Source organism: Podarcis cretensis, assembly GCF_951804945.1.
Source record: "Podarcis cretensis genome assembly, chromosome: 6".
NCBI classification, from domain to species: Eukaryota; Metazoa; Chordata; class Lepidosauria; order Squamata; family Lacertidae; genus Podarcis; species Podarcis cretensis.
In genome coordinates, this window is record NC_137175.1 from 17857189 (window position 1) to 17881605 (window position 24417).

The 24417-nt window shown below is 42.9% G+C and overlaps 1 protein-coding gene across 2 annotated transcripts in view; it reads right to left on the bottom strand.

Annotated features, from left to right (window-relative positions):
* The window catches only part of TSHZ2 (teashirt zinc finger homeobox 2), a 341580-nt gene that overhangs the window by 88861 nt on the left and 228302 nt on the right, over positions 1-24417 (bottom strand). The window lies entirely within an intron of this gene.

The following is a 24417-nucleotide window of genomic DNA, read 5'->3' on the forward strand; positions in this document are numbered from 1 at the left end:
TTAGAGCTGCATTGGGCACAAGCCACAATCTCCAATTCACAGACTTAGGCTGGTTTCATAAGAGACATTAAACTGTGAAAGGTTCCAGAGCCCAGTTCTGAAAGGTTGAATGAGCTGAGGATGTTTCGCCTGGAGAAGAAGTAAGAGTTGAGATGATTGCCACCTTCCAATAATGGAAGGACTGTCACTACACCTCTCTTCAGGCGGGTCAAGTTGACACATGAAGAGGGACCTTGAGGATGAGCTTGCTAGATCTGTCCCATCACTGATCTCATGACCCTTAAACTTGTGGAGGGAAGATTTGTGAAGTGAGGAACCCTCTGTACCCATGGAAGTTCTTCACATGATTTAGAACCCTTGCATTCTAATTGGGGGGAGGTTACCTGCCCGAAGAGAGCGTAAGTAAATGTGCTGTATTAATCATATTCACAAATAAAAGAAAGCAAAGCTTTAGAGACAAGAAGACAAGCTCAGCGTTTTCTTCAGTCTTCCCCATCCAGCCTTCATGCAATGGAGATATACCTGCTCACCCTTTTATGTCCTGTATTTTATTTCTGTGATGGGCATTATTCTATCTCCTGTTTAGTTTTTCAATGCTGGATAAGATCAGTTTATTTGGTTTGTTTTCAGCCTGGAAGCCTACATTCATTTACCTGGGAGTAACCCCACTGAACCCAATGGGACTTACTTCTGAGTAGACATGTACAGGATTGGACTTGTATGCATTGATTGATAGTCTTAAAATGTATATACTTACTGACTCAATGGTTTATTTGCATTTGTTTCCTCCGAATTGTTATATTTACAGCTATTCATTTGGTGTGTTATGAGCCGCTTTGGGCACAATTTTGTGGAAAAGTGGCATATAAACAAACGGATTAATGGATTAATTATATCCTGGATTTGACAGCTCCTAGCTGCCCAGATTAAGCCTGTAAAATTGTTCAGCTGCTACTAACACTGTGGTATTTAGTGGCGTTCAGTATCTCATGACAAAATGTCTGCCCCTACTTGAGTGCTTCCGTGCAACTTCTTGGTTTATTGAAAGGCAGCTTGTAATGATTAATTGTTGGAGAGAATACTTTATTCTGGGCTGTTATTAATGTTGAGGCATTTGTTGCATCCTGCATTAATTTTCCTGTGGCGTGGTGTGATAAATCTGAAGCAGTAGTTTCAGGATAAAATAGTAATTTTAAACGCTGTGTACATATTTGCCGTGTCCAAATCTTTGGCAAACTGAAGCGAACATTAATTTGGGGGCAGGAGGTACCCTGCGTCATATCGCGGTGGGAATATTTTCAAGGGCATGGTGAGCTGAGATTTAGAGCTGGATCATAGCATCCCACTACACAACTAGTTCAGCAGGACAAGTTGAAATTAATTCACCCCAGGTCTGTTTCTGGGCATTTGGCACTGATGTATATCACTGATGTATACCAGGCAGAGGGCCTTCTCGGTGGTGGCGCCCGCCCTGTGGAATGCCCTCCCATCGGATGTCAAGGCGATGGACAACTACCTGACATTCAGAAAACATCTGAAGGCAGCCCTGTTCAGGGAAGTTTTTAATATGTGACATTTTAGTGTATTTTTCATCTCTGTTGGAAGCTGCCCAGAGTGGCTGGGGAAACCCAGCCAGATGGGCGGGGTACAAATAATAAATTATTATTATTATTATTATTATTATTATTATTATTCTGCTATTTTTCATGACATGAAAAGAAAAGTAGCCGGGAACGGTTTAGTGATCCAGACCTCATTCAAGAGCCATTATGTTTACATTAAATGAAGTCTTTTTTCCCCTACTTGTGGTCCATTTCCACCCTTCCCAAGGTTCAGGCATGGATTCAGCTTCCAATAGCCACAAACAAGCTTCACTGTGCTGTGCAGTGGCAAAATGGCGGTCTGAGCTAAGACTGAAGAGCTCCCAGCTGACCACTCTCTGTACTGCCCCATGATTGTCATAGAATCATAGAATTGTAGAGTTGGAAGAGATCTCGAGGATCATCTAGTCCAACCCGCTTCAATGCAGGAATCGATGAAGGACAGTCTAGAAATGATGATAATGATAGTAACAATGATAGATGGATAGATGCATCTCTGATCAGATGCAAGATTATCTGAGTCATTTCATAGTCAAATTCTAACCTACAGTGATCTTATGGAGGTTGTTTATTGAGCATTCAATACCAATTGTGATCCCTGGTGCAGTTTCCCATTGCTTTCCATATCACACACATACAAAAATCAGGTTTTGTTGTGCGAAAAGACCAAATCTACTTTAACTGTGCAACCTGAATTTGCCAGCATGTGACCGAATCCCACCCACAAAACAGTGAGTCTGTAAGTGAGACCATAACTACGTCTATGTTTATTGACAGGTAGGTAGCCATGTTGGTGTGCCATAGTCAAAACAAAATAAATAAATTCCTTCCAGTAGCACCTTAGCAACCAACTAAGTTTGTTATTGGTATGAGCTTTCGTGTGCATGCACACTTCTTCATACCAATAACAAACTTAGTTGGTTTCCAAGGTGCTACGGGAAGGAATTTATTTATTATGTTTATTGAGTTATACATATGGGCATATGCAGTGCTTTTTCCCCTAAAAAAATGTTTAGGGGTACTCTCATTTTTACTCAAACCCCCCCACCATTTTATAGTTCAAATTGGGAAAAATAAATACAGTAAATGGACAAAGATTCACAAAATGTTTAGGTGTATGTGTATCCCTGCCCCCCCCCCCCCCGAAAAAAAGCACTGGGCATATGGTGGAAGTTTTACAAACTTAAGCTCATAAGTTTTCTAAATAATTATTTCTTGTGATTTTCGTGTTTGTTGCCATCGATACAGAGTTGCGCCTGCTCCATGATTTACGTATACATCGCTGCACTCTGTTTAACCCCAGATTACTCTGGCACCGAGCTGTTATGTTTATGGATTTCAAATTTATTGACATTTGACATCTGCATGGGTTTTCACCTGACCAACAGGAGCCTCTGCCGCCAGTGGGAATAATTGCAGAGGATTTCAACAGCCATGGGAACAGGAGGGGAAAGTCATTAAATCATATTGGAAAAACAATGTGCTCATGCATTCTAGTCTTGCCAGTAAATCTCCCAGTTGAGGTCTGGACCACCTAGCGGGGATATTCAAAGGCGGCTGGGGGTGGGGTGGGGGGACACAGAGAGAATTAGAGATATGAATTAAAGTTAAAGTGAGCAATACAAACTCAGCACGGTGGGATCTTTGCTCTTCAAGTCCAAAAAAGACAAAACATGATGGGTTGACTTTATGGGAGCTAAATCCCCCACCAGATACACATGGCTTGATTTATAAGCACCATGTGGACAGGAACGTGAGTAGCACCAGATTATTCCATACAATTTGTATGTGGGAGGTGAAAGATACAGAAAACATATGGAACCTTTTTTAATTTCTTTTTTTCTTTTTATGCAGGCTGTGCTTTTACCCAAATTTTCACTATGCTAATTAATCGTGTTCAGACTCTCCTACTCCCGCTTTTATTCAGGCATGAAATATAGATTTGCAAACCTTTCACCCTAATCTTTTCTGGAATGTTCCGGGTTTATTTTAGCTTCTTTTGTTTAGATAATGAAACCGTAGACCCTGGAAGTATAGACAAGGTTTTGAAGGGAGAATCGTTCTCTCGGGCTGATGTGTCAGCATTAGAGATCCCAGCTAAAACAGAAACAATGCATTCTGCACAATCTTCCCTCAGAAGCGAAATCCTGAGGAACGAGATGTTCCTTTCACTATACACACTGAACTACAGGAGATCTGGGCTCCTTTGATGTTACGGACTTTGTTCATAAGCAGGCTCCCAAACGTTGCACACCGTAGGGGCAACCATAGAGTCTTACAAGAAAAGCTACCATACCAAGCAAGCAAAGACATAATTTTCTAGCAGGCTGCTACATTCTGAGCAAATATCATAAATAAAAGAAAACAGTGAAAGAAGCAGCCGCTCAACTAAAGCCTCTGAAAGACTAGATGGCATAGGCCCTCAAATATTGTCCCAACTCAATGTCACCACTCTCACCTCTTCCATACTCTAACATGCTGCACTAAAAGACTAGAATTGAAGGGGCCTTGTAAAAGCGCATTTGTTCAGCCAAATGTTCTAAGTATGTTCAGCCAAATGAGGTCCAGCGCTGAGAGCCTTCTGGCGGTTCCCTCACTGCAAGAAGTGAGGTTACGGGGAGCCAGGCAGAGGGCCTTCTCGGTAGTGGCGCCCGCCCTGTGGAACACCCTCCCAGCAGATGTCAAGGCAATAAGCAACTATCTTACTTTTAAAAGACACCTGAAGGTGGCCCTGTTTAGGGAGGTTTTTAATGTTTGATGCTGTATTGTGTTTTTAATATTCAGTTGGAAGCTGCCCAGAGCGGCTGGGGAAACCCAGCCGGATGGGCGGGGTATAAATAATAAATTCTTCTTCTTCTTGCAACCCCCCTTCAGACTTTCCCTAAATCAGGGGTGGAGCTGGTGAGGGTCTAAGCTGAGGCATCATGTCCCCTACTATGCATTTGTTGCAATGCCTGAATGGGACTTTATTTATTTTAAAATGTACAATCGGCCTTCTGAGGAAGGTCCTCTACAAAGCAGTTTACAAAGTCTTCGGTGTTGTGGAAACTACCATATTTTTCGCTCTATAAGACGCACCAGACCACAAGACGCACCTAGTTTTTGGAGGAGGAAAACAAGAAAAAAAATATTCTGAATCTCAGAAGCCAGAACAGCAAGAGGGATCGCTGCGCAGTGAAAGCAGCAATCCCTATTGCTGTTCTGGCTCCTGGGATAGCTGCGCAGCCTGCATTCGCTCCATAAGATGCACACACATTTCCCCTTACTTTTTAGGAGGGAAAAAGTGATTCTTATAGAGCAAAAAATACGGTAAATCTTTTAGTGTGTGCGTGTTGGGGAGGGGACCATAAATACTCTATCAAATAAGCTTCTTTTAAAATTGGTATGTGACCAGAGGAACCAAAATGATGTTGTTTTAGTACAAGCATAGCCAATGTGGTGCTCGACAGATACTGATGGACTCCTACTCCCATCAGCCCCAGCCTGCATGGCCAGTGATGAGGGGTGATAGGAACTGTAGGCTAACTTCTGAAGGTTGCTGACGCCTGCTTTAGTAAGAGCATGAAATAAATCATGGACACTCACCAGCATTTTAGTGCAAATACCTCTTAATATGCAGAGTTTTGCACGCAGTTTTGCCTAATATACATCTCTTTGCAAGCAATTTCCTCTAATTTAATGCATTTGTATATGCGGTTTTCACCAGTGCATGCATTTTTTCTGCACGCTTTCCGTCAACATATGCATTTTGTCACATGTAATTTGGCTGGACAACTACATTCCAAAATTGGGAGAAGGGCAACTGTGTTTCAGTTTGAATATTGGTTTGAAAAATGTGGATTGGGTAGTTTCTCATGAAAATAGAAACAAAATTCAATTTGTTCCCCAATGCTATATAGGGCAGAAGCCATCAGTTGTGATAAGAGGTGTCCAGCATTGTCTGTCTCACTCTTCAGTTTCTTGTGGTATCATTTTAGAAAGTTTGCAGCAAATGTTACTGCCTTTGGAAATGTCAGGTGAACATCTTCCAGTTTTTCACCCTTTAATCGTCTTCATCATTACTCCTCAAAGATTGAGGACAACAACTGGTTGGAAATCAGCACATACCAAATTGGAAATTTCTGGCAGTCCCTTCCCCCGCCCCAGGATTGTCATAAATATGTACAAATTCATATTAATAATCAGGAGTATTTCCTGTAGAAGATGCTCTGTATCTCGGGGTGAGCAGGCAAGATAGCAGCTGCTACAGTCAGTGGTGTAGCGTGGGGGGTGCAGGGGGGGCCGGCCGCACCGGGCGCAACATCTGGGGGTTAGGGTTAGGGGGCGCAAATCCACGGGTTAGGGGGCACAAATCCACGGGTTAGGGGGCGCAAATTACTTGCCTTGCACGGGTGCTGACAACCCACGCTACGCCACTGGCTACAGTTTCCTATTTCTTCTTGTAAATCCATAGGAAGGTCTCTTTCTCTCATAATGGAACCTTTTTCCAAAATGAAATGTCCATAAGCTCAACCTATCATTTTATTTTAATCGATTAACTCTCCAGCTTTTAAGTGATAAAACAATTCCATAAGTGCCTTCAAAATAGAAGGGGGGGGAATCACAATGAGAACAATTTGCATCAATTTGCATATATACTAATATATATGTATAGATGCAAATTTAGAAATATTTAATAGAAATAAATTTCACCCTAGTGGGGAAGACTATGACCCTAGTGGGGAAGACTATGACCAGTTCAGATGCTAATTATGGAGGGCAACTTCAAATTTTTCTCTTTTTATGGTCCAGTCTCTAAACAAGACTTGGACTGGATTGCTCATCAAACATAGGATGTCTTCAAATGCACAGGGCAGGATTCAACTAAGTTGTTGCACAGGTGGAACGAGATCTGCTTGCCAGGACTTTAAGGAAAATTCACTGGAGGAGAATGAACTCCAAAGGGCATTTTAAAATTAATCAAAAAGGCATTTCTAATCTTCATCTCAAATAATTAATTATGCATTTGTTTAAATAAATAAATGCTGCAAAACATGCATTTTAAGAGTTTATCATTGTCATTCGAAATCTAAATAAAAATGTCCAGAGCTGCAAAATATTTATTTATTTACAAAATCTGACTTGGGATAAATCTCTAGAACAGGCTGACGCCGTTTCCTGTCTCTGGTTGAAAGAATGTTGACAATGGCAGGCCGGTGATCATTCCATGGGAATTGCTCCCTGATAAGTATGTAAAGGATTGCAGTCTGAATTTAAAATGTGCCCACTGGTCCAAAAAGATTGGTGACCCCCCTGTCTTAGCAGAACGTGGTTCTGCAGCTCTGTGAAGAGAAGCTTTTGGGTACGCTGAGAAACTGAGGAATGATTTTTATTTGGCTTACCAGGGCATCAAAGCCAATCTTCCCCACACACGAGAGCCTGAAGTCTTGAACCTTCTTAAAGTGAGAGATTTCTTTAAGTGACACGGGTTACATGGGCAACAGTTTTGCTTTAAATGGGGGGGGGGGGTTGGCAAATCACAGAGTACAGAGCAAAGCACAAGCAGCATCTAAAGCTGGGTTTTGTTTTTCCCAAATGAAAACCAGGGCCAATTCAAAGGGCATGATCAGGAGAAGGGGGGTTTCCAATGGAGGAGAATGCATGAAGATGAGGGGGGATTCCCCCTGCACCCCTAAGTCTGCTATGGAGGGTTAGTGGAAGATGAGGGGAAGTCCTTTTGCATGAGCAGAACTCATTCCATTTGCACACACCCTACAGAATTGTACCCCAAACAGAGGACTGGGAACAAGAGACAGCAGACTGAGGTCATGCTGGTCTCTTAGTCACAGTCTTCCCCACTATAGAGAGAAGCACTGTATTTCTCTTTAATTGATAGTATTTCTAAATTTGCATATATACCTATAAATTAACATATGTAAATTTTATGCCATCCTAGTTAAGATTTCCATTATGCATTTACCTATTGACACTGTGCTTAGTTGTGACTGCTTCCATAATCTTTTTAAAACAGATGTTTATTGCTGCTAATGTCATATTTTGTGAGCTACCTTGGACGGAATCTCATGGGAATGCAGCATAAGAAGAAACAGATGATGCTAATGAGAAAGAAAAGCTATCTTTTAGGTTATTTCCCCCCCAATAATTGTTGGGCACAGGTATGATGGAAGCAAAAAAACAAAAACAAAAAACAACCACACAACCACAAGCAGAAAACAAAATAAAACACCAGCAAGCATCCACATCACACCATATTGGACAAGTCCAGTTAGCCTCTAGAATAAGTTGCAAGTGTTTTTGTGAATCATCTGCTCCAGCCTTTAGCCTTTAAAGGATTTCCTATCAGGAGGAACTGGGCTTCAGTCAACAGCAAATTCCAATCCACCATTCTCCAAGTAAGTCAAAGTACAAGATGCTTTGGGTGGGTTCTGGAATGTGGATGTTTATCATTAGCCTGTGCTAGGAAGATGGCATTTTAAAATGGTTATGACAAATGAGACCTGCACCATGATTTTGCAGCATGGAGTGCTTCCAGCCAGCTCATGACATTTCCCTCCCAGGATGCTCCATTTCATTCCAGTTCCTCCCTTCCTAGATTTCTACTTTATCTCCCTGGCCAGCCATTATTCTGTACTTCCAGAGCACAAGGCAGTCCTTATTGCTTGGACATCATCCATCAGGATTGGGAGCCAAGGATCAAAGCAACATCTTCCCCGATATCAACCACATTCCAACCTAAAGGTGAGGCCTTGTTGCTGCTGCCGCCACCACCAAGGGAAACCCGGTTGGCATTGACCCGTGACAGGGTCTTTTCAGTGGTGGTTCCCCATTTGTCAGATACATTCCCTAGAGAGGTCTCCATCACTATTTATTTTTATGAGGACTCTCCAGTTACTGTCAAGTAAAAGTGGGTACGGGGTTGCAGCATTAATGACCTTGTCAACTGATCAGAGCGCTGACCAGTTCATGATATCTGCCCCAACTCATATTCCTGATCAAAACGGTCCCCTACCAATCTGCAATTTGTTGGGGGATATATACGGTATGTGCTTTCATTTACAATATACTAAACCCCTCTGCTCCACTTCTATCCCCCTCCGCATAGGTCTTTCTTAAAAAAGGACTACAGTAAATCATAAGAAATAATCTTATCGGCATCACACAAAAGAGAGGAAAAAATCGCACATATACAGTGGTACCTCGGGTTACATATGCTTCAGGTTACATACGCTTCAGGTAACAGACTCCGCTAATCCAGAAATAGTGCTTCAGGTTAAGAACCTTGCTTCAGGATGAGAACAGAAATCATGCTCCAGTGGCGCAGCGGCAGCGGGAGGCCCCATTAGCTAAAGTGGTGCTCAGATTAAGAACAGTTTCAGGTTAAGAACGGACCTCCAGAACGAATTAAGTACTTAACCTGAGGTACCACTGTATCTCTAATGCACTTGAAAGAAAAACATTAAAGCACATGTTTTCCTCAATTAAAATGTTGTCCAGTTAAATATACTATTTCATATATTTCATACTCTCTCAAGGAGCTTTTGCATTCTGGGGAATGTTACTCAATCCTGAGCGTGCTGTTTGTTGGCAGAAGCAATATGGGAAATGAAAGCTCAGGAGCGAGGCGGATGTCGCAGCCCTAGTGCTTTTCAATAAGTGAGGTAACTTGGACCTTACCTTTCAACTTCCTTCATTTTGTTACATCTGCCCAGCTGCTGCAGACCATCTGGAGGTGTAGTGTTTCACTTCCTTATCCCCCAGAGTCCCACAGCCCTCTGCCAGCAGCGTCAGGGTTCAGGCAGAAAGTAAGCAGGGAACAGAAGCGTGCAAAGCTTAGTGCCAAGAACACACCCACACATCAGAGGGAGGGCTATGACATCAGCAGGTGGCAACAACATTTGCCAAGAGAACTTCAGCTCCATGCTGTAAGTTTCAAGTGTAAATCCATGGGGGCGGGGGAAGAGTTGTTGGGTTTGTTTTCCCAGGGGAGGCAAAAAACAAACCCACTGGATTTATGTATCCTGGAAGCAATGTTTAGGTAACCATCCATTTTATATCTCCAGGTTTTTGTGTATTTTGCACTAAAGTCAGAAGGCGAAGACAATTTTGCAACTTGTTGTGTCTTGGTTTGAACTGTCCTCAGCAGTGTGCAAAGTAGGATATAAATCTTTGTGCAAATAAATAATATGTTAAAATATTGTTAAAGTTATGTAACCACAGTGGAATTTCCAGGTTTAAACGCTATTGTCGCGGGACAAAATCAAAAAGGTTGGCCATGTGTAGTGTTCACTGAAGGAGAAGGTTGTGGTGTTTACTTATTTAAAAGGTTTTACCGAAAAGGATTCCAGAAGAGCTTACAGATCAGTTTAAAAGTCCCTGACTTCAGGTTTGCAATTTAAAAGCCACAACACAAAAGGAAAAAAGGGACAGGAAGGGGAGAGGGGAAAAAACAAAAGTTCTTGTAGCAACCACCTGGAATAGAAAACAGTTCAGGTAGCTTGGCCAGTGATCAAGGGTTAAGGGGAGTTATATTCCAACAACTTGTGAAGGGCTACAGCTTTTATTCCCCACATTAAAGTGTGGGTGCCTGTGAAAGATCCGGGGACTAGCCCTACCTTTTTCATGTTTAGAGGAAAACCACAGGTGGTGATCGGATAGCTGAATGAAACTTCCATGTTCAGAAGCAGTCTACCTCTGACCATGCTGATGCCATTCAGCAGAAGAATGACAAATCAAGAACTTGCTTGTAACTTTTCCAAAGACACCTGGTTAGCTGTCTGAAAGTCTGAAATTCACAGCTCCTTGTTCAAATCCAGGAGGGCTCTTACCTATTCCAAAGGGCTGCAGGCTCATTTCCTAGGAGGCTGGCAGGACTCAAGGACACATATTTTTCCTGGAGTGCCAAAAGCACCAAAGTCCATCTCTTCATAGGAGTGTTTTGGGAGCTATGACCATTTCTGAATTTGTGCATAAACTTAAAACAGCAGAGCTAGAATATTTTCATCTGCTTAAACCTGTAGCCCTCCAGATGTTGTAGACCTCCAGCTACCATCATCCCCAGCCAACAGGGCCAATGGCTGGGGCTGTTGGGCGTTGGGAGTCCAACAACACACATTGGCAAAAGATTCCTGCTTTGCAGGGGGTTGGACTAGATGACCCCTGTGGTCTCTTCCACCTCTACAAGGCTGTGCTTCTATGGTTCTAACACCTGGAGGCCATAGATTCCCCATCCCTGGCCCAAATAAATGAGTATGGGCTATTTTCTAATGGTTGTGGCCACCAGGTGGATGATACAAGGAATTGGTCATGGCTCCACATAGCAAGTGGAGAACATTTGAGATGTACAAACCATTTATATCCCAGCCTAGATATGAAGAAAGTCCTCATAGCCCTACTGGTGACCAGTATTGGCCCAAGCACTTTCCATGCATGTGATAACTGAATGTTATGCTACTGCATGAAAAACCAACAGAAGGAGGTGATTTTTTGCCAGCCCCTATCAAGGGTCTGATGTAAGATTAGATGACAAAAGACAAGTATGCAGTTCAAGTGTCTATTTTCTGAAGCATATGTGCATCGTAAGGCTTTATAGACAGGCTCTCGTTCTCTAGTCTGCTGTTCACAGTCTTTTTCCTCCGTTTTTTAAAAAAGTGATTTATTTTACAGTGTTAGTGATTGCCAAGGGCTCTGAGAGTATCAGGGTTTCCCCAACTTGGGTCACTGTCTGCTTCTAGACTACAGTTGCCCTCATCCCTAACCACTGGTCCTGCTACCTAGGGATGATGGGAGTTGTAGTCCAACAACAGCTGGAGACCCAAGTTTGAGAAAGATGGACAGTAATATTCTTCTCTTAAAAAACACTTTAAAAAATAAATACATAAAGGCAGGAAGGGATTGAATTCCTAGTCACTGGCACCAAAATGCTAAGAATCATCTATCTTTGTGAGTACAAACCCTGGAAGCTGAACGATCACAAGCTAAGGAGCAAGCGTGACGTGTGTGGTCATCATGGAGTTGTCAGGCTTGGATTGGAGACCCAGGTTCAGATCACCCCACAGCACTTTGACCCACTGACCAGTCAGTCTAACCTACTTCACAGAGTTGTTGTGACGGTAATATTGTTGGAGGTGGGTAAACATCTTTGGAGGAAAGGTGGGGTATAAGTGGAATGAATGAATGAATGAATGAATGGGGATTCTGCTTGTGTTCCATCCCTTCTCTCAGCTATGGGCAAGTTCTCAGCTTAATTTCAAACAGGGCTTAATTTGCAAATGGGCCACTGAGATATCACAAGTAGGTCACTGGCAAAAGGGTTTTTGTTGGTTGGTTTACTTATCAGATTTACATGGAAATGGCAAATCTGAAATTGGGCCTGTCATGTGAATGCTGCATCTATTCCACAAGAAACACCTGTCTGGAAACACAATATTTAAAAATTGTTTTTTTGGGGGGAAAATATATATGGAAGAGCAGGATAAATCATTTAATTCTCTGAGTGGGTGATCTAACTTGGGTTTTTCCCAACCTCCTATGGTCAGGAAACAATAACCCATGGACTTTCTTCTCCCTCCCTGGACCATCCAGTCCAAATAGCTAAACATTCTGTCTTCATTATACTGAGCATTTTCTAGTCCTTCTCAACAAATGACACTTTGTCATCACCCCTCAAGTCTGCACTGTCCAGTTTTGCCCTCACAATCAACCTGAACACAAAGGCGAGAGCCACACATTAAGAACCCTCCCCACCATAGCAAGAAATCCAACCAACCAAGAGGGGCCTACCTTTAAAAAATATAAATATATTTGGGTATACTTAACACACACGGTTATCTGCGCGTCCTATAGATCATTTAACAAATTGCTTTGCAATCCTTCCAGGGCGTGGTATAAATGACTGATTTAAAACCTCTGCATTGTTCAGGCTGCATTGTTCTTCATCAGGTTGAGTCATTTTTATGTGAAGTGTCAAGCTCTCCTAACAAATAACTGCTGCCAGACAAATCAAGTTCCTCATCTTAAAGCTATGGCTAAATAGTTTATAGCTTTAATCTGCTCACTGAGGTGTGCAGTCTATGACAGTAATTATAAATGCAAGGAGAAATTATAGCTGAATACTTTAACTGCATTAGGAGCCATTTGATGAACATTCATGATTGCCTGCTCATTTTCAACAATAGAGGGCACGTTAGTGTCAATGCATTAGAGATTTTCAGCACTGTTCGCCTCTTTCTACCATTTACCACCGAATTGTCAGTTGTCTCCTATAAAGGGGGGGGGGGGGGAGAGAAGCACCATAGAATCTTTAAACTTGATGGGTTTAAAAAAAGAGAAAAAGACAAAGGAGGAAACAGAAGGAAAAAAACACCCCTGTTTATTATTATGCATCACCCCCTCTTTTTCCTTTGTAGTATCCTTATTTTCAAAATTGATTCGTTTCAGAGAGCTGCCTGTTTACTTACCAAAGGCTTCAGGGGAAACAAAAACCACCACTCTGCTTCAAACAGTGCAGAACTTGAGCCAGGATTCAGTTCTGGAACTAACCCCCTTTTTTTAACACTCTGGGCTGAGCTCCAGAATGTGTAACAAGAGTGCATTGGAGCATGTGCAAAATGCTCTCCCTCTCCACCAAGTCCGAGCTCATCTTCCCACCCACCCCAACAACATAACATGGCAGGAATTTACAAGGACTGAGGGTGGTCTCGGTTGGAATCTCTTGCTCTGCAGCAGGCTCTAATATATTTCTTCTGCAAAAGTGAGCTCCTGGCCTCTTCTAAACTGACCATGTTGCAAATGAAAGAATGACAAAGAACCCTGGCGAGTCAAATTAAGGATCCATCTAGGTCAGTATTCTTATTTCAACAGTGGCTGGACAGATGTTTCCAGTAGTGCTGTGCTGAAACCTCTTCTCCAATATCTCAGAAGTTTTTCTTCTCTCACAAAAGTGTTCCCCCCTGCCTTCTCTTCTCTGGTTTAGCATTCCTTGATGATTTCAGTGAATATTTTGTTGAGCTTACCCTATGTATCGTCAAGGGTGGTGTATGTGTGTGTTTTCATTTCATCTCTCTCCAGCACACTACAGTCTCCCCTGCCACCCATGTTTCCTCATCTGAAAAAAACACACCCAACCACCATGAGAGAATTTAACTCATGGCATTTTCCTCTGGGCTTTACCTGAAGTGTCAGAAACCAGGAAGGCTGGCTACTGGTTCTCAGAAATGAGCCTGCTTGCCCATTTTGTTTCCAAGGAAAGCCCAATTTTAAAAATAAAAATAAAAATGGTTGTACTGATTTCTTTAACAGTAAAAAATACAGTCATACCTTGGTTGCCGAACGCCTTGGAATTCGTACGTTTCAGCTCCTGAATGATCAAAAAATGGAAGTGAGCTTCCTGCAGCCAGTCAGAAACATTGGTTTCCGAACGTTTTGGAAGTCGAACGGACTTCCAGAACGGATTCCGTTCAACTTCCAAGGTACGACTGTACTTCACTTTAAATAACAACAATGGACAGCTGTTAGGACTATGGGAGGCAGCCTCTCTGGTTCTCCCCATTTCCAGGAAAGAGCAGCCAAGAATGGCATGGGGTATTCTTGAAGTGTGAGCAGCTGGGGAGGCTGGAGAGGTGTTATTTGTGGAATGGAAGCTCACTGAAAACCTCTAGCCAACTCGGCACTAAGGCAAGCACACCAGAACTCTCTCACCCAGCCCTTGAGAAATTCACCGAAAATTACTCTTTCCATACTTTTTGACTGAAATGTATTTCCTCATTCGTTCATTCATTCAGTTATAAAAGTATTTCTATACCACCATGCAGTGGCGTAGCGTGGGTTGTCAGCACCCGGGGCAAGGCAAGTAATTTGCGCCCCCTAACCCATGGATTTGCGCCCCCTAACCTGTGGATTTGCGCCCCCTAACCCTAACCCCCAGATGTTGCGCCCGGTGCGGCCGGCCCCCCCTGCACCCCCACGCTACGCCACTGCCACCATGTCTGAAAATATTAGGGCTGTGTACAATGCATGTATATACATACACCTGACTGCTTGGAGGAGTGCAGAGAGAAGAAAAGCCATGGTGCAGCTGTAGCTGCACAACTGGACACCTTCATCTGCCCCAGCTGCAACAAAACATGTCTCTCCCGCATTGGTCTGTACAGCCACAGCAGGTGCAGTAACTCTCCATCCGCTTGAAGGCACACTCTTCTATTCTCTCCCGAAAGAGATGGGTGCCGAAAAACAACTCTCTCTGTGTGTGTCTCTTTCATTACACACACACACACAGTGTAAAACAGGCATTAAAATGTGTGGCTTCTGCACAGACCTGTTGGCATGTTTTGCTTTGTTTTAAGTCCCAGAGATGTCTGAAAGGCAGGAGTGAAGATGATGACCAAATCTCTGCTGGAAAAGTCTTCCATAGTATGGGACCAATGACACTAAATGCTCAGTTCCTAGCGGAAGTCCATCAGGCCTTCCTGTGGGGGACAAAAGAACTGGTAGAGAATGGTTGGGGGGGGGACACACACACAATAACTTTGTGGCCCAGCACTGGCTTCCAAAAACAGGGAACAAAGGAGCAGCTCCCCCTATGTTTTTTGCTCTGCAAAACTGGAATTCAGAGTTAAGCTGCTCTGAAACCTGCAAAAGGTTCCACAACGTTTTCAAAAAGCATCCTTCCCATCTACTAGCTGGCATTTGTCAGCCTCCATTTAATCCCTCTGAAAACGTGCTGGTGTACATAGTTCTGTTCTCCCTCATTTCATTTTCACAACAAGTCTGTGAGGTAGGTTAAAGGTAAAGGTAAAGGACCCCTGTGGAGCTGTGGGTTAAACCACAGAGCCTAGGACTTGCCGATCAGAAGGTCGGCGGTTCGAATCCCCGCAACAGGGTGAGCTCCTGTTGCTCAGTCCCTGCTGCTGCCAACCGAGCAGTTCAAAAGCACATCAAAGTGGAAGTAGATAAATAGGTACCACTCCAGCGGGAAGGTAAACGGCATTTCCGTGCTCTGCTCTGGTTCGCCAGAAGCGGCTTAGTCATGCTGGCCACATGACCCAGAAGCTGTACGCCAGCTCCCTCGGCCAATAAAGCGAGATGAGTGCCGCAACCCCAGAGTCGGCCACGACTGGGCATAATGGTCAGGGGTCCCTTTACCTTTTTAAAGGACCCCTGACAGTTAAGTCCAGTCGTGAACGACTCTGGGGTGGCGGCACTCATATCACTTTACTGGCTGATGGAGCTGGCGTTTTTCTGCAGACAGTTTTTCCAGTTCATGTGGCCAGCATGACTAAGCCACTTCTGGTGAAAACAGAGCAGCACATGCAAACGCCGTTTACCTTCCCGCCAGAGTGGTACCTATTTATCTACTTGCACTTTGACGTGCTTTTGAACTGCTAGGTTGGCAGGAGCTGGGACTGAACAACAGGAGCTCACGCCATTGCGTGGATTTGAACCGCCGACCTTCTGATCGGCAAGCCCTAGGCTCAGTGGTTTAGACCACAGCGCCACCCACGTCCCGGTGAGGTAGGTTAGGGAGAGAAAAAAGCGACTGGCCCAAGGTCACCCAGTAAGCTTCGTGGTTGAGAGGCAGCTTAGAACCCTGGCATCCCAGGCCCTAGTCCAACGCTGCCTCTGAAATCTTTCCCTTGCCTAGAGAAATGCATGTTCCACAAACAGCAAAGCTATCTTTATTTGAATGTGTACAGATGAATATCAGATTTCCAAATCCTTCCCTCCCACCCTGCAAAAACACTGTCTCCATGATACCTGATGTGTGGGAGTGTGTGCGCGCGCATAACTGCAAATTTACATGATTTGAATAACAGGCCTTTCTGCTTTATACATAGTTTTCTCACAAGGTTGAAGCAAGAATTTTTCTATTAATGTAGAATTAGAAAAATAGATATTTAAAGCTAAGAATCTGAATGCTAAAAGGAACTCATTACACCAATCTTCTTTCCGATGTTCCTGGTTTTATGAATGCGGGGAATAACATGACAAATTTGCAGATGGTTGAAATGAAAAGGGTGAGTTTTGGTAAGATTGTCTTAAATCCTTAAATCCAAGATAATGTTCTGTTATATTGCAAAATGCAAATACCTATGGGAAGTGCAGGGAAAAGACAAAAGGAAGAAGGATATGCAAGAGAAACACACACACATATCCCTACATCAGATATTTTTTCTATAATTAAGGGAATTTAGTAAAATCGCTATTCTACTATCTAGCAAAATATATTTCAGCACACACGGGGAAACACTGGATTGTGTTTGTGTGGGGGAGAATTTAGGGAAAATTTGACAGTTTATATTTTGAGATTTGCAAAATCTTTCAAACATTGGTTCAATCTGGTATTTTCATTTTCTGAACCCAAAATTTATGGGTGTACTTTTAAAGTTTTTAAATAACAGGTAATAGAAGAGCCTTTCCCAATTGTTAAAACCTTTTAAAAAGTCCTTGCAATTAACCTGCTATTTCTAAATATGTCAATATTCTAAAATGTACGTATAAATATGTGAGGCTTGTTACAGGTATTTTGCTAGCATATTTAGCATCTACTTATTGCAAGAAATCTTAATTTTGCTATGGGATAGCAATAGTGCACACTTTCTTTTTAACAAACAAGCAAGATGTTCTGAATGACATCGGATTTGCTTCCAACTTTCAAAAAAGATCAGGATCAAACTTTGCAGGGTTTTTCTTTAAGCACAGCTCTAAAGAGTTTAGTCAAGCTTTAGAGCTTAAAATAATAATAATAAAAACATATAATCTATACAGTGTTAGTCAAAACAGCCCATCATGTCACCCAATTTGTGCTTTCATGCATACCAACTAAAATTACAGTTCCATATAACCATTTGTTCATACTTTTACAGCCATTTAAATATTTCCTTTTAAAGTACTAAGGCACAGACTTCAAGAAGATATAAATACAAATAGTTACTGTACCTATTTTTTAAAAATAGCTAACATCTGCCTCACTGCCTCTTTCCCCCACACTCCTAAGTAGTGAAATTAGCAGGACTTGATAAAAACCCTGATAAATTGTATTTAAAATTAAAAATCCAGTCTTTTCCTATGCAGTTTCTCCAGAAATGTTATTCTGTATCTCTTAATCCAAAATGTTGACAGATATAACCTCTGTATAAAGTCTGAATGTTTGTTTTATGCACTAACTTCTGCACAAATTTAAGAGCAGAAGTGGAGGAGAAATTTGATTTGGTTCTCTTTTTAATACGGTCCTAACGGCTTTGCATTCTCCAAAACAATACCAAGTGAACCGAGATGCTGTTATCCTTTGCAATTTGCACATCCCTGGATTTTGTGATGGCATTCTCCAACCAAAAAATGCATACCAAAATGCCTATGTAAGGGGAAACGTTATTGAAAACAATGCACAAAAATGCACTCTATTAAAATGCTTAATAGTGAAGATATTTATATTAGGCAAAAACTGTGGGTGAATTTTCATGAAGACATTCATGCTGCTGGAAATGTGACAAAATGAAGAAGAGAGAAGCTGCAAGCTGCAATGGGAGTAATCCATTGAATTCTGTGTGACTTTATTCTGGAGTAAGCAGACAGAGGGCCAGACTGCTAGGGTTCAGTGTAAAGTGTACTTCTCAGGAATAAACATCAAACAGAAATTAATATATCTCTAACACCCCGCACCCTGAGCATATTACTCCATTTAGGATTGTGTTGCTTAGCTGCTAAATTCCCACACCAGAAGCATGTTTTGCTGGTTATTTCCCTATATTCAAGCAGATGTCTTTTTTTTTGGTGACAGAATCCAAATTATTTGCCAATGGTCAGGGCTTTTTTTCAACCAAAACAAATTTTCGGCACCTCTCAGGTAGGTTCTATTGCCATTATATTCTATTGCTCATATTCCTTATGAGGAACGGCTAAGGGAGCTGGGCATGTTTAGCCAGGAGAAGAGGAGGTTAAGGGGCGATATGATAGCCAAATATATAAAAGGATGTCACATAGAGGAGGGAGAAAGGTTGTTTTCTGCTGCTCCAGAGAAGCGGACACGGAGCAATGGTTCCAAACTACAAGAAAGAAGATTCCACCTAAACATTAGGAAGAACTTCCTGACAGTAAGAGCTGTTTGACAGTGGAATTTGCTGCCAAGGAGTGTGGTGGAGTCTCCTTCTTTGGAGGTCTTTAAGCAGAGGCTTGACAACCATATGTCAGGAGTGCTCTGATGGTGTTTCCTGCTTGGCAGGGGGTTGGACTCGATGGCCCTTGTGGTCTCTTCCAACTCTATGATTCTATGATTCTATAAGAGAACAAGGGAGGTGTTCCTGGTGAGTTCCGGCACCTCTTTTTCTAGAAAAATAGCGCTGCCAATATTCATTACACTAATAAACATAAACACTGTAAAAATAAAACAAATCAAATGAAATCTACTCTTGGGGATGGGGAGAATACAAAAATATTCCCCCCATACTTTTCCATTTTAGAAAAAATTATTTTATTACAAAGTATGTGGAATTTCAAATTATGGACTAACAATAGGTACATACCAGTCCCTGTGAGGGAAATAACAGGCCCAGATATCCTATTGCAGCAGCAGATCTGCCAAACTGTATGTCCGGAAATCTACTATTTAAAATGAATTCAATCAGAGTGTGTTTTCATTGCTTTTTTCATTGGCTTTTTTAATGGCAGTGTTTTACAGGGTAAGTGTCCAAAGGCAGCGTCATTCCCGTTGTACTAAGGGACCCTTGTGCAGCTGTGCGCTGTAATTTGGATATTCTCAATAGCACTAGAACTGTAATCGTTCCACTTAGCCAAATCCTGAAGTCAGTTCATTATTAAAAATGCTACACATTTATAGCACTGGAGCATGCCGCTGCAATGGGGGAGCAGTTAGCATTGCTTCTGTTTCTCGGTGAGTTGCCAGCTTATCGGCCCCTGCTCATGTGCTCGTAATTGCAGGCAAGAAGATTCTCACACCCCTGCTGTGACTTCTGCAAGATCAAGCTGTTATTAAAAGGCAGAGGAGCAGGCAGGGCCATTTTTGGTCTGGTCAGTTGGCAACCCTGCAGGTCACTGCCTACACAGCATGCATCACTGGCTGTGATTCTCGTGCCAACAGCTGTGAACAGACTTATCAAGGTCAGCTTGGGAAGCTGTGTTATCCTTGCACTAAAATAGTGATACAGTCCACCATGGCAAGAAGCACTTTTTTTGTGTGTATTTTTATTAAAGATTTTCTTGATTTACAGATGTGTAATGTCTCTCTCTTGTATTTTTTCCATGTAACATTTTTACAAATCAGTTTCATTTGTTGAGACATTAGAAAGAAAAGGGGGGAAGAGGTGCAGGGGGGAAAGGTGAGTGGTGGTGGGGTCAGGTGGTGATGTTTCTATTTTGCTTAATATATGTAGGGTTTGGTGTCAACGTTGCTTGTGCAGGTTCTCTGCTGTTCACTTGTGTTCCTTTGGTGATGAGAGAGGTTGGGGTTGGCCTAGGGTGTGGTTGTTTGTTTGGGATTGGCTGTGGTGATCTTTGTTTTCATGTGTGAGTGGGGTAGGTGGGTGTTTTGGATCAGGTTAGCCATATTGATTTGTATGCTGTTGGTGGATTATTGTCATTGTCTTGTTGGGCTGTGTATGTGATAAAGGGGAGCCTTTATCACATCTTCTTCTCTTTGTCCCCATGTCAGTTTCAGTTTATTGGTTAATTTTTCTAGTTTATTGGTTAATTTTTCCCATACTATTTGGTACCATTGGTCCATGCTTACTCCTGACAGGTCTTTCCAGTAAAGAAGCACTTCTTTAAAGCTTTATTCTTTGCACCTCGTTTCCACGTGGCTGTCTAAGTACTATCACTCAGGAGCCTATTGCCCTTTCACTGTTGTAGGATTTACGTACAGTGGTACCTCGTGTTGTGTAACCTCCAGGTTGTGGAATCTTCGGGTTACGGCCACGGCAAATCCGGAAGTGTATACTTCCAGGTTTTGCTGCTTGCGCATGCACAGAAGTGCTTTATCGTGCCACGTGCCTCTAGTTACAGATTTTTTGGGGGGTGCATGGCACCCCAAAACAAATTAAATCCATAACCAGAAGTACCACTGTATAAGCTAAACAAGCTATAGCTTAGGACCCCACTCTCTTAAGGTAAAGGTAAAGGTACCCCTGCCCGTGCGGGCCAGTCTTGACAGACTCTGGGGTTGTGCTCCCATCTCACTCAAGAGGCCAGGGGCCAGCGCTGTCCGGAGACACTTCCGGGTCACGTGGCCAGCGTGACAAAGCTGCATCTGGCGAGCCAGAGCCGCACACGGAAACGCCGTTTACCTTCCCGCTGGTAAGCGGTCCCTATTTATCTACTTGCACCCGGAGGTGCTTTCGAACTGCTAGGTTGGCAGGCGCTGGGACCGAGCAGTGGGAGCGCACCCCGCCGCAGGGATTCGAACCGCCGACCTTTCGATCGGCAAGTCCTAGGCGCTGAGGCTTTAACCCACAGCGCCACCTGCGTCCCGCCACTCTCTTAGGGCCCCCAAAAAAATTAAAGGAAAAAAACAACCGGATGTACATTTCCAAAATATAAGATAAAAAACAAATAAAATAAAACCTACATACAGCAGCAGTGTTTTGTGTAGGCTCCTATGATGTAAGCAATGGGCCCCGCCTGCTAGCCTGCTCCCTAAAATATCACTAGTTTGCTCATTTCTATATAAAGAGTGCCTACATTCTGCATGTGCAAATGGTTTTAGATACCTCTCGGGTTCATAAATTACCATATAGCATATATTCAGCTCAAGAAAAAACAGTGACAATTTTTTGTTGACAAAGGACAGCTGGACATATAATGGGCCCCATTACCTTCAGTAGCTTAGAGCCTCATCAAACCTAAATCCATCCCTGCTTGTATCAGAACTCCAACACAGATCAGCGAAGCACATCGTTTCCCTCTTTGGGGCAAAGGGTTCTCTCACCAAGGATGTTTCCAGACAGGTAAATACCATGGGATTGGTGCTCCTCGTGCAAACAAGCTTTTTTTTTTTTTTTTTTTTTTTTGCAGCATCCATATGATGACACCAGCATCAAAATACTACCCCATATCCCCCCTGCCTCCCCCGCTCAGTTTACTCCAGATTTACTCTTTCTGGATGAAATCTGGTTTGTAAGAAGACTGCCTATTGCCAGCCAACCGTTTGCAGTATCTCAATGACCAATTTGCAAATTAAACACCTCAACAATATCCCCCCATATTTATTCCAGTGTAAGAAGGAGCCTACTTCATGTGCATATCTGCCTTTGCAGATATGAATTGGATTGCTCACTGAAATGAAGAGAGAGCCCCTGAACTGGAGAAGATCCTTCTTCTCATCAGAACATGCCTGAATCTTGGGGTTGGGATGATTGCACCATAAAGTCCATTCAAAAGCTGTAATACATACAGATGTTGTGCTGACTTTTACACCATTGATGTGTTACCTCTGTAAGGTAAGTTTCACATCTAATTGCATATGCAGCAGGGCAAAAACTCATTCAAAATATCCAAATATCTATATATGTCTTTGTTCCCAGACAACAGAAATTCTTTGTAGAGCACTCACCCAGTCCTGCTGAATGCAAGTCCTTCAGAGTTTAGGTTGCAATCCTATACTCCTAGGATTGTGCTGTTAGAGCTGCAATCTTCAGAACACCTAAAGGTAAAGGTACCCCTGACCATTAGGTCCAGCCGCGGACAACTCTGGGGTTGCGCGCTCATCTCGCTCTATAGGCCGAGGGAGCCGGCATTTGTCCGCAGACAGCTTCTGGGTCATGTGGCCAGCATGACTAAGCCATTTCTGGCGAACCAACAGTGCACAGAAACGCTGTTTACCTTCCTGCCAAAGTGGTACCTATTTATCTACTTGCACTTTGATGTCCTTTTGAACTGCTAGGTGGGCAGGAGTTGGGACCGAACAGCAGGAACTCACCAGCAGGAGCTCACCATCGCGGGGATTCGAACCGCCGACCTTCTGATCGGCAAGTCCTAGGCTCTGTGGTTTAGACCACAGCGCCACCTGCGTCCCTTTCAGCACACCTGCTAGGAAGTAAATTCCCTCCATCTCAATTAAATGTTCCTCTGCCGCAACAGTTTATTTGGGCTATCAGATGCTCGTTACTAATTTAAAAACGTAAGATGTCAGGTTTTGGAGTTAAGCAGGCTTTATTTATTATGCATCAGACTAATAGTATACAGTATTCATAAATGTTAGATGTAAGTGTATTCTTGAATTATTTGCCCCCTGTTTCAGGATTGAAAATGAGCAGCTCGCTACAAATGGGTCTGTGTGTTTTCTCTCTCCTTCTTAAAAAGAAAAGACAACGCTGTGCTAAAAACGGTTCTGGAAACAACAGGAGCTGTGCGGCGCTTCAATTCATGCCTGGTGTGGGGTTCTAACAGCAGCACCTTGAAAGGAAGAGGGATTGCCTTGCAAGCATATGAGACCACACCAGCATAAACAGGCCATGTTCAGTTCAAGTCAATATGGGGCTCTATTCATTTCTCCAATATAATGTGCACTGTATTGAGCAGTGTGTGTATAATGCTATGAGCTAAGCAACATGTATCTGATTACAAAGGAAAGGACTGTGTAAATATTCAAAAGGGCAGTTAAGACTAGCCAGAATAATTAAAGAGTGAGACTTCTACATACGTTTATATGTGACAAAGGAATTTATTGTTACACAAATGAATCTATGATGCCATATGTTTATCTAGAATAATGACTACATAACCAATGTTATCTCCCCGCCTCCCCTTTTTTTCTTTTGGAATACAGGCTTTCAGTGTATTGTATAGACTTTGGTCTACTCAACCGTTGAGTGTTACCTTCTGCAGAGAATTCACGTTTTGAACAGGAAGAGGAACATAGTAGACAAATAGCCAGTGCATATGGGGTTGGCAGAGGGTGCCGGCAAGTGCACCTTGGAGTCTAGGCGACCCTTACTTACATCTAGGGTGATCAGATGCAAAAAAGGTTCCTGCACCTTTAATAGTAGAGAAGGAGGAACTTCAGCAGGTGTATAAGTTGCATGACAAATTAAACCCGTTGCCATTCTCTCCCTTACACAACCATGAAAAAAGCAGAGTCCTGCCCCCTTTTGCATCTTCCCGGGTTTCTCGGGCTCTTAATTAGCACACAGATTAGGCATGCAGGAGCTATTATAGCAAGGTAAGCTTGGACGCAGATACCTAAGTAAAGCCCCTTGGGATGTTCCATAGAAGTGGGGAGATGTGACATGCATCTCCTCTCCCTGTGCTTCCGGGTGCTGGACAGAGAAAGGGGATGGAATGCATTTCTCCCTTTAGAACAGAGGGGGCCCTCTAGATGTTGCTGGCTTACAACTCTATCATCACTGCCCATTGTCTATGCATAAGCGGGAGGATGAGAGCTGGAGTCCAGCAATCCTGGAGAGCTGCAGGTTCTCCACCCTCGCTTCAGGATGACCCCAGAAGTGTGGGGAGATGAAATGCAAGTGTCTTGTTTTTTACCATTTTTTAATTTAACTTCAGCCATAAAAAAGCAGTATAAAACTTTATAAATAGGATAAGGAACTCCTGCTTCCCATCTCTCATGCCTCTTTGGACTATCTGGTGTGGATTTCTAGCCTACCTTGTTTTTCTGCCTGCTTAGCACCAACTTGTTGTGGTGTGGGAACCCCCTGGAACAGTTTCCTCTTCCTCATTGAGCTCTTTCCCCTCCAAAGGCTGCTTGGATGTAGGCATATTTTTTTTTGTAGCTTTAAAACCTTTGGGAGCTCATTTGCAGAGAGTCCGTTTACAAGAGAGTATGATCCCTTGGCGTCGTGGTAAGCCATGGGAC